This window comes from Centruroides vittatus, unplaced genomic scaffold (assembly GCF_030686945.1).
Source record: "Centruroides vittatus isolate TY-2023 unplaced genomic scaffold, ASM3068694v2 scaffold_373, whole genome shotgun sequence".
In the NCBI taxonomy this organism is placed as follows: Eukaryota; Metazoa; Arthropoda; class Arachnida; order Scorpiones; family Buthidae; genus Centruroides; species Centruroides vittatus.
Genome location: NW_027122704.1, coordinates 1,583,092 through 1,595,277, shown reverse-complemented (window position 1 = coordinate 1,595,277; position 12,186 = coordinate 1,583,092). Strand labels below are relative to the sequence as shown.

Genomic DNA, 12,186 nt, shown 5'->3' with positions numbered 1-12,186 from the left:
ATTTTACTCGAACATCAAGAAATATAAATAAAGCATTAAATAATAGAAATCAGAGACTATCAAATATATTTTAAAATTTTTAAGTAATTGAAGTAATTATATAAAAGAATAATAAAATATAAATATCAGAATAATATATTATTTTACACTATGAGATAAGTGACCAAGCATGTTAATAGTTGTTGATATACTGCTTTAAATTAGCTCAGATAGAATAAATTATTCATAATTTATTATATGTGAGAAAAGTCATTAATTATTTAAATATTAAAATAAAATGATTCTTCTAACTAAAATGAATTAGACAAACAAACACGGAATTAAAATATGAAAAATGAAGTTAAATATATCTTCGTGATGCTGAAATCGTTGATAAACAATTTTACATTTCCCCTGGTAAAATCCCAAAAGACAAAACAGTTAAACCAGAATATCGTGTCAAATATATGTTGACAAATATTCTTGAATTAAATACTTGGCTCGTTCTTCGACCACACAACAACATTCAAAACATCTAATTTATCTTATATATTTGGCATAAAATCTGGTTTAACCGTTTTTCTTAACATGATTTTAGTATAAATTATGTATGTGTACTTATTTATTATTCATGAACAATTTCAGAGTCAGGACAAATATACGTGGCTTAATTAGTTTAAATAAAATGTTCTTGTCTTTTTAAGCTATATTGAGTTACAGGCAATCATGTATTTTAGAATTACAATAAAATAATATCGACTTGTTTTCAAAGAAAATTATTCTGCATGAAATAACACATTTTATACAATTGCTGCTCGTTCTCTTCACTAAGCATCCGAGCAAACAAACCAAGGGCATAATTTATTTCATAGTAAACAGAGTATGTCATTGGTTTGCTTGCTTGCCATGCCTAAATATTTATAAGAATTGAATAAACGTTGAGTTTTCTAAGTACAGAAGACCCAATGCTTGATGTTCAATTCTGGAAAACAATTTATCAATTAATATTTTTGATATATATTTAACATCTTTTGAATTATACACAAAATTAATATCGTTGTTTTCGAGTAGAGACATTATGTTACGATATCCAATTGAAAAGTAATGAAATTAAATTTGTATTGTGCATTATGTCAACGGGAACATTCGTTTACAATCATTCAGTAAGTCAATTGTGTATAATCCTTCCTGAATATTCGAGTGCAAGTTTTAACCTCGTAGGCATTCTTGAAGTTTTAGTGCAAGTATGTTTCGAGGAGTGGTTACAGAGGAATGGATAAAAATAGTGAATTTCATTTGAAACTGAAGAAGACTGCAACATAGATGCATCATAAGTTCTATGATGTATGGTGGTGAAGTTCTATCATGTAGTGTTGGCATAAAATGCTTTCAGAAGGGCTGTAATTGCGGGAGAATGAATAAAACTCAAGGACGTCCTTCAACTTTGACTTTCGGTGAGGATAATTTTTAACGTGTACGGACTTCAATTGTCATTCTTGAAGATCGACGAATGACAATTGAAGTCAAAGGTAATCGGAAACATCCAGAAAACTGTAACCGATGTTGTGCAACAGCTTGGTGAAAATGAATTCTAGCAATGCTATGAGGAATGGAAAAAGTTGTTATATGTTAGAAGGAGATTTCTTTGAAGAGAATTGGCATTAAAATGTAACAATTTTGAATAACTGATTTGCAATACAATTAGTACCATTACTTTTCAATTAAATCCTTGTATTCGATAATATCGATTTATCGTTTTTACAATTATCTTGACAATGTTTTGAAATAATTACAATTGTATTTTTATCTACTTTACATTAAATTACTTGAAATCACAAATTGCATAACAAACTACGTTAATTTTTCATAACACTAATATTGTATACTGTACCAGAAAATAATTGCCTGTTATTTTTAATTAAAGCTAACTGCATTTCTCCATCGCCTATACTCACTCAGCCTGGTTATGATAATTCTAGTCAATTGTGATAATCTATCATGGGCATAGAGTTGGATAAACTTAACGGTATTCTTTATAACGAATTCAAATATGTTCTTATAGTATGCCACTTCAAAGACTTACGTAATATAAAAAACTATATATGCAAAAAAAATGTAACTGTCAAATGGTTCTATATTTTGCAGATCCAGTATAAAGTATAAATTAAAAGCTTTCTTATGTCTCACAGTGCTTAAAAGTCTTATGCACTGCATTGACTATATTTTCCCTGGAAAACTGGACATGGAAAGAATGTATCCTAGCAGGAAGACGGGGGGAGCCAGTCAGGGTCAGCACTCCATCCTGTCTTAGCTGAAGTGCTGACTCTGTTATTTAAATGAGTAGCTGTCCCAGTAGCGAGCCGAATCACTCTACAGGGAGCGAATCTTTCTTGAAAGGATGCTGAGAATCTATGAAAGATAGAAAATTGCCTAACTCCTTCCTTATTTCTCTTTATTCTTTATGGCGAAAAACATGAATACTGACGACTTATTGACCGATTTCGACGTTAGCTTTAGATGGTGACGACTTAAATTCCATCAAGAATTTGAATGAATGTGGCTAAAATATGTTCGAACGATAGGCAACAGCGAACTATTCCATTTAATATCTCGAGTTTCATCTTCTATTCTAACTTAATTTCAATTATATAATTATTTGCGAATAGTTAAGTTAAAATATTAAATATATTTTTCATTATTCTATAAATTTGATGAAAACAATATCTAATTAGGAAAGACAGGAAAAATAGAAGTGACTAATAAATATCTATAATAAAAGAATGGAGAGAATGGGACACACAAAACTAAACTCAGTTTAAAAACCGAATTTAAATAAAAATTATAATTCAGGTGTTCCCATGTACAGCGAATTTTGTATTCGAAGTCTATGGTACACAACACACCACACAGTGTAAGCTCTTGTGATCCTTGCAGAGAACAGACGAGAAATGCAAAAACTTCGGTTTTTTACCTGTATGTATGAATGCTAGTGTGTGGAGGGGACACAATTTAGTTCACTTTCTTTAAAGCTTAATACCTCCTATGCATTTTGTCACAAATTTCTGAAATTTTAGAGGGCGGTTTATATATTAGGGGGATGATGCTATTAAATTTTGATGATTAAAGTTCGGGGGTGGTGAGATAATGGGAGTCGTTTCTCATATCTCGAGTAGGGTCGGACTTAATGACGATTTACACGCGTTATTAGCATTTACAGTTTTTTATATAACTCATCCTTGCCCTTAAAATTAAGCTTTTTGTCATTTTATAATAATTAAAAATATAAAAAGTTTTTAATAATAAAATAGCAAAGCAGATGGAACCACACACGCAGTTTTAAATATTCCCGAGAAAGTTAAGCAACTCTTTGCTGGACTTTTTATTAAGATAATGATTAAGAAGAGATTAAAAATCTCATTTTGAGTACATTCAGTAAGTTTGGGAATACTATGCAATATTAGAGGATAATCTTACGCTGCTATTCAAAACAAACTTAGAGGTTTACTATGAAAAACTATTCTGCTTGAGCTATAATAATGATCGACTTCGGCTGCTGAAATAGTTGAAATATCCAAAACATTTATTTTCATCTCTTCCACTCTCTTCGTAGTCCAAATCTGGCTATTCTTGACTGCCGTGTATTTAGTATTCAAGGAAAAAACAAAGGAAAGCAGCAAGTAATCATTGATTTTGTAACGTCTGGAAGATGGTGTATATAAGTAGTTGATCGAACACAGTCTCGTAAACATTTTTTTTTCTTAGTTGAATCAATGTAAAAAGTGTTTGGAGAAAGGAAACGATACAAAAAAGAATATATTTTTTGTACATTTTCCTTTTCTGATTTAAAAAATGATTTTTCTTTAATTTAACTGAAGCAAATATACACACGTATATAGAATATTTCGGTTTTATTCTGCGATTTAATATACAATAAAAATTTGATGTTACGTGATTATATAATAAAACAAACTACATTATTTGCTTATGATTATATAATTACCGACGTAAAATAAAAATTAAAATCTTTAATTTAAGTTTATCCTATTTCCAGAGGCAAATATTTGATTAGAACAACAATTCTTATGAATATTTAAAATTCAATAAGAAAGAAAGAATAATTCTTTAGCAAATATTGCAGTGAACTGGGAAAAGGGATGCATCAATGTTAGCCAATTTTATTTGTTTATTATAATAAATAATGTATAATAGAATAGTCTATATATGGTAGCATGTGGATGTATAATACATCAATCTTCTATTTAATGTATCAATGTATGTTTCAATGTTGTGCTTTCTTTATAAATGAGTTATAAATTACTTAAAAGTTGTGAATTTTAGAATGATTCGAGGCTTGTTCATCCAGTCGAAAATCACTGAACTTACAAAATTAATTACTCGCTGACTCCAAATAGAAGAAAAAGAGTAAAATGAGTTATAATGCATGATGTGACCGACACCTTTGTCTTTCAAGAAGGACGGAATACAGATTTATGACGGAATACAGATTTATGAAATGAAATATTACCACACATTTTTCCTTTTCTTGAATCTCTTGATAGAAGTCTGTTATCAAACGAAACGAAATAAAATAAATTAAAAATTAGATGCTTGTTAATTACAATATTATATTCGTTTAGTATAAATGAATACATAATAACGTATTAGTTTTATACCACCCAACATACATGAAAGTGCAATTATTGGGATATGGATACACAAGTAAAAGCAGTAAGAAATAAGTTGTTTATCTCTCTTTATTAATACATAATTATTATTTTAACAAAATTTCATAAAATTAAAATTCAAATACATTAAAATATGTATTAAAGTCTTTAACTTTTTATATAAAATAAATATTTTATTTTTATAAATTCTACATCTTAATTTTAAGGAAAACTCAAATGCATTATTCCTTTAAATTAGATATTTTTATTATTTATTTCTCATTTTGTATTTTTGCTATTTCTAACCTGAGCCATTTTTTAGATTCTAAAGTAATGTACTGTACTGTACATTGTTCCCAGTAAAACTTTATATTGTCCTGTTATATTTCTTTCTTGTCTGTAATATATAACAGAGGGAAAGTGTGGCGATCGTAAAAAATAACCACTCAAGAATTTTACAATTTTGGGCTCGGGGGAACTTGAAACGTCGAGAAATTAAAGAAAGAACTTTGATTTTTTCCCTGTATGTATGGCTGTTTGTGTAGGGAACACGATTTTGTTCACCCAATTTAAAGCTTAACAACTCTTGTGTCTTTTGTCGAAAATTTCTAAAATTTCGCAGGGAGGTTTGTATTTGAGGGGTATTGAAGCTATTAAAGTTTGGTGATTAAAGGGCGAGGGATGGAAAGATAAAGGGAAGTTGTTTTTCATATCTCGAATAGGGTCGGATTTAATGAAGATTTCACTTCTTATTAGCTTTTAGAATTTTTTATAAACGCCTCTCTACCCTCAAATGTAATTCAATTTGCTCATAAATTAAATTAGTTTCAATAATGAATGTGGAAACTATCTCAGCAATGCTATAATGAAATCATTTTTATGCTAGCATTTCATATTTAGGAAAATTACATAAATTGTAATTATACCTCATGTGATTATTTTAAGATAAATTATCATCTTGTATACGCAAAGAACATAAAATATATAGAAAATACACTATTCTTTCTTAATTTTTATTAGGTGAAGCTTATCTTTGAAACATTGTTTTTTCTAATAGGTTTCATAGTGAGATCACGGGTTCGTAACTCATCCCGAAATAGATACTTCAGGGAGATTAATTTATTAATTTTAATAAGTTGTTATTGTTTAGATAACGATCCGTAATTATTGAGTTAATAATAATAAAAATAATCAACTATAGTCTACAAGAGTGGTTCAATTTCTCTCTATAATTTTAGTAGAGGCGATAAAACTATGTGTGTTACATAGATTCCAATTAATGTTTCTTTCACTAGTTACTTCTCCTCCACATGATGACACATCTCTCTTTTTGGTAACGATGCTCTTCACTACAGAATAAAAATCTTTTGACTGATGTTGGAGCAACTGCATGATGAACTCGCTAACTTCGGCATCATCTGTCTCCCAAAGCTTCCTTGAAAGAACCAAACAGGTGATTAAAGCAAGCTGACAGATCCGGACTGTAGGCCGGATAATGTAAAACTTTCTAATCAAGTCGGTTGATCTGATCCCCTCCATTGTGCGCAGTACCGTGATCGACTCCATCATTTTAATTGAAACAGTGCACAAATAACTAATGGGAAAAATAAATATTCTCAAACTCTTCTCATGGAATACTTTAAAAATTTATATAAAACAATAACGAAATATAACAAAACTAAATCATGGGGCTGCAATTTGAAAAAATTTAGACCTATAAATTCCCACTGTCGTCCTCTCGTGATCTCGAGAACAAAGTTAAGATGAAAGTTAAGATCATATATAAAAAGATTAGAAGCAGTAGGTCCGAATTAACTATACCAGAACTTCCGATGCAAATCGAAAATTATGTTATTTAAAAATTCAAAACTTTGTCCCTGAAAGGAGTTAGATGGATGACCGGCACGATTCCGTTGTTAAAGGAAAAGTATGATGTACAGGGGCAAGCCACTACTAGTTTGAGATGGAGAGCATATATTTTAATTTAACATAATTAAAAATATGATTAAAAATTGCAACTCGGCATTGTAACGATGTCACAATAAATAATTGCTCGTTTCAGTATTATACGTTTTAATTGTGATATTCTTTTATACTAATAAGCTTTAATAAGTTATAATAAACATGTCCGTATCTGTAGCATTAATGTGAAAATTTTCATGGTTTTAATTAAATAAGAAAAACGTAATTTCAGAACGATTATTACAACTTCTTTTAAAACAATACATTTATAAAATATTGAAAGTCAATTGCAATATATTGAAAAATGCCGACAATAAATCCACCAGTTAAAACATTACGAACAAGTACTTAATAAGATAGAATGGTTCTTCTTGCTGTCAAAGCAGTCTGCACCTAGCAAGACATAGATTCTTCGAGATTTTGATAGGTGTTTAGTGGGAACTGAAATCATTATACCACCAGAAAGCTTTCACTTCCTGCAAATTGTAATTTAAATCTTTTTGTCACCAACCCATTTCTCTAACTCAAACCCAAGTACTCAATTAGATTTACATCAAGGGATTTATGAATCGTGATTCGTTGAACCAGGCAATCTTCCATTCATCAACGATCCAATTTTAAGGGTAACGTGCACGCTGCAAACATTGTCACTGATGAACATTAGACCTAGTCTTGGCTTCTGTTAACAATGTCCATTATTATTCGATGAACAATGTATTTTGAAAAACTCGAACTATCACATTGAAACTAAGATCTTTGTCCTCCTGTTTTTACTCACAAAACAAGACAGTCTACATAGAATTCTTTTATCTCTTTGATCAATGAAATGTGATTGTCTCACATGGCAAACCACGATTCGTGGTATGCCATGTTTAGACTACCATTTTATGGACACTTACTACCGATTAGCTTCGCCGTTTCGGAAATGTAACTCCGAGGCGTCTAATTATCATTATTTGGACTTTGCTGCCTTACCATTAGCCTACTGTAATTGTTGATTGTGCAACCTTCTGTCAGCTGTTAAAGGCTCATCTGATGACCTATACACGTCTCTGTGTGTCTATAGAGACGGTTTTTGCATTAACAAGATATGATTATAATGTTTGGCTGATCAATGTAGGTTATGAACGGACTGATTGATTTTGATAGGGTAAGGCAACACAATACAAGTGCGATCTGTCAAGGGAGAACTTTCTATGTAAAGCTGGTCCCTGTTTAGTGTTAGACACGTAAAACTCAGAAAACTTCACTCTGCTACTGGTGGACAGGTTGTGAACAATTATTTTCTATTCCCTTAGTTTATTGATTCACTTTTAATATTTATAGCTGCAAATACGACCTTGAACGCTTTTATTAATTTAAGAGTTAGACGAGCTTCGATTCCATTTTAATCAAATAAAAATAAACGTAAAAGTTTCCTTCTCCCCAAGAAATATAATGACATTTAAGAATTGCCAAAAAGTATAATTGACTTTCCATATTTAGAAGGTGATGTATTTGAAAAATCTCCGAGATATTTTCATACGTTTATTTATTACTTTTAATTAAAATCAAAATTATTTATAATGAAATTATTCGATTTCGGTATCTAACTTCCTCAATAACATCTCTAGATTTGTTAATAAACTGTAAGAGGCATGCGATAAGCAAGATCGTCATTCATTTATATGAGTTTTCCTTTCTTTTGTCTGTACTAGAAAAAGCAAGTAGTAATGAAAAACATTAGACAACAATCTATTGTCTTTTATTAGCACTTGTCCATTCCACAAATGCTATAATAAGAAAACGTTATTGATCAATTCCTTAACTCATTTCCAGAAAGTCTTAATTATTTATTATAAATGAATACAAAAGTAGATCTAATATAACTTGATTTGATAGTTTAATATTATTTTAGTCGTGTTAGGTATAATATTAAATTTCAAATTGTTGTGACCAAAAAAAACCTTCAAAATTTCGGTTTGAATTGAATTATATTTAAATCAATTCGTAAAAGACAATTCAAACTGAGAATTGATCAAGTGATGTATATTATTCAGATGATGATATGTAATTTAATCAATGAATATTTAGCATTTGTATTTCAGTAAAAAAATACGAGTAAAATATTCTACAGACACATAAAATAAGCGTAGGAAGTATTAAAAAAATACTGTTTTTAAATTAGAATTTGTTAATAAACGTTTCGTCTTTGATCATCCAAGGATTAATTAAACGATTTTCTCTGCTCCTACTTCTAAGGTCATTCCACCTCTTCCCAGGATCTTCCCACGCTCCTTTATTTTTGTTTATAATTTGAGCATCACTTTTAACAGGAATCGTCAGTAATAAAATCTAGAGGGTTGTGCAAAGAAAATCCTTCATTTCTTCCACGTAAAAAACATTTAACTCGAGCACTTCAGAAGAATAATATGCCGGATAGTCAATCAGGAAAACAAAGATCTATTCGAACTAAAATTATTAATGTTATAAATACTCTACTTATTCTAAAGCAGGCATGTCAAACACGCGGCCCGCCAACACATGGGTTGCGGCCCGCCGAGACTTTCTAAAAATTTTTAAATATCAAGCTTTGACCCTTGAAGTGGAAAGTTTGAACTTTTTTGAACTGTACGATTCCCGCCCTTTTTGTATTTGTTCGTTTCGTATTTCGTCCACTACTGACGTGACGAGTGACGGGAGGAGTGTTCCGAGTAGGCTAACTGTATCCGAAGTATACGTCGCAAGGTGTCTTTTCGACAAATCTAGGAATGGTGACTTTTGGAACTTTGACTGTTTGTGTGAATCTACTTTGTAAACGTCGTAATTTTTGTGATTTGTAAATCTCGTAAACCTTGTAAGTTCATGTAACGTCAAATAGTTGTCATAAACGTTTTGTTTAATTTGAAAAAAGGTATTTCAAATTTGACTAACTTCAAGAACAATGAGTAAGAAAAGGCCAATCGAAGAGGAACATCGTAATTTTCAAGAAAAATGGGAATTGCAATATTTTTGTGTCCAAAACAAAAATAAAATATTATGCTTGATATGTAAAAACTCTATTTCAGTTCCTAAGGAATATAATCTTAAAAGACACTATGACAGAAATCATAAAAGAAACTACGACCAATACGTTGCAAAACTTCGTGAAGACAAATTGTCGGAATTGAAATCACTTCGTCAAAAACAACAAAGTGTATTCACTAAATCTGTTGAAGACAATACAGCTGCTGTAAAAGTTAGTTATATATTATCACATTTAATCGCAAGCAGATCGAAACTATTTACCGAAGGGGAATGCTTAATTAAAGCGGCGGAAGTATTATGTCCAGCACAAAAAAAAAAAAAAAAATTCAAGTGTAAGTTTAAGTCGAAATACTGTAGCTAGCAGAGTTGATGAAATAACCGATAATTTGAAAAATCAGCATAATTCAACAATATCAACATTTCAAGCCTACTCTATTGCAATTGATGAAAGTACAGATATTTCGAAATATCGCTCAGCTGGCCGTTTTTATTCGCGGATACGATGTTAATTTAAAAATAAGTGAAGAACTTTTGGAAATCATTCCTATGCATAATACAACCACTGGAGCTGATATTTTTGATGCACTTATGGAAGTTTTGAAGAAGTATAAGTTACCATTGGAAAAGTTGATTGGTCTCGCAACTGATGGTGCACCTACCACGACCGGTATTACTAAAGGCGTTGTTGCATAATTAAAAGAAACATGCAAACAGCATGGTAATAATAATTTTAAACATTTTCACTGTATTATTCACCAGCAAGTACTGCGCTCCAAAGTTTTAAATATTGAGCATGTTTTAAAAATAGTCACCAAAATTGTAAATTATATTCGAGCACGTGGATTTAATAATCGTCAATTTGCTTCATTTCTGGAAGATATAGAATGGGAATACACCGATCTACTATATTATACGGAAGTTCGTTGGCTTTCGAGTCATAAAGTGCTAAAACGATTCTTTACATTGCTGGACGAAATCATAATTTTCTTGGAAACAAAAAATTACGAATGCGCTGAATTAAAAGATGGACAATGGATAAAGGACCTGGCTTTCTCAGTTGATATTACAAGTCATCTTAATCAACTTAATCTTAAGCTTCGAGGCAAAAATCATGTTGTTACAACGCTATTTGATAATATTAACGCTTTCAAACAAAAATTATCACTTTGGCGAAAACAAATAGAAAAAGAAAACCTGTCTCACTTTGAAAGCTGTCAATATCTATTGCTTAAATCACCTAAATTAAAATTTACAGAATATGCTGATCAAATTAAATTGTTAGAAACGGAATTCGATCGAAGATTTTCTGATTTTAAAAGCTGTGAATTACAATTTCGTCTTTTTACTTCGCCTCTATCTATCGATATTGAAACTGTTGATGAAAACTTACAAATGGAATTAATTGAAATCCAATGTGATAATTTGCTGAAGCAAAAATATACGGATGTTGGAATTCCAGATTTTTATACATATTTATCTGTAGATCGGTTTCCTAAAATGTTATCGTTTGTTACCCGTATACTGGCTTTGTTCGGAAGCACTTATTTATGCGAGCAACTATTTTCTTTAATGAAAAATAACAAAAATTCAGAAAGGTCAAGGTTAACAGATCAACATTTATCATCAACTTTAAAAATTGCATCGGCTCAATATATTCATCCAAATTTTGATGACTCGCTTTGTGAAAAACGTTGTCAAATATCTTCTAAAAAGTAATATTTAAACTGTGATTTTGTTTATTTTTTATTATAACTTTTATTTTTGTTTTTTATAAAAAAATATAAAATATTTATAGTTTAAGTTTAAAAAATAATATGAAATATAAAATGTCTATGTACGTATAATATACAATACATTGAGTCTAATAAATACATAATATAATCATTCTAAAAACCGTATTTTATTAATTTTTTGAACATTGAAAACATGCGGCCCCCGACTTATACAAAATAGATCATGTGGCCCGCAATATCATATGAGTTTGACATGCCTGTTCTAAAGTATGTAATAAATTATACCATAAATGTACGCGTAACATTCGCTAATATATACATTTATACAACCTTTCTGATAATATTTAAAGTGTGTACAGTACATTATTTACTAGGAACAACTTGTTCAAAAATGTAATAAGTACTTCTGAAAATGTATAATATTCTTGTAACCATCATACCCAGTAAAGAAAACTGATGTAATCTATATTTTAGGAAAAAAATGTGTTTTATAATTAGTTAAAATAATTATTTTATTCCCAGATGACGTCGAGTAATTTAAAAGCAGTTATAACTTTTTTCAAAGTTTAAAAGAAGAGAAGTTAATCTCTTCTCTCGTTGCTTTATTTTAACTTTCCTTTTTTTTAATTTTGATTTACTTGAAGTAAGTTTAAATAATAATATAGTGTTAACATCAAAAAATAAAACATCACCTTATATAATTATTATTTATTCACTTAATTATATATAATTATATAAAATTTCAATCATTATTCAATATGTCAACCGTCAGATACGATAGAGGAAACGAAATTAAATAAGGAAAAAAGGTATTTAAAGTTTTACACACCATTTTAAAATGT

At 29.9% G+C, this 12,186-nt stretch overlaps 1 protein-coding gene across 1 annotated transcript in view; it reads left to right on the top strand.

The window, feature by feature from the left end:
- Window positions 1-12,186, top strand: part of LOC136988636 (QRFP-like peptide receptor) — a 123,812-nt gene that overhangs the window by 98,554 nt on the left and 13,072 nt on the right. The gene's annotated exons all lie outside the window — the stretch shown is intronic.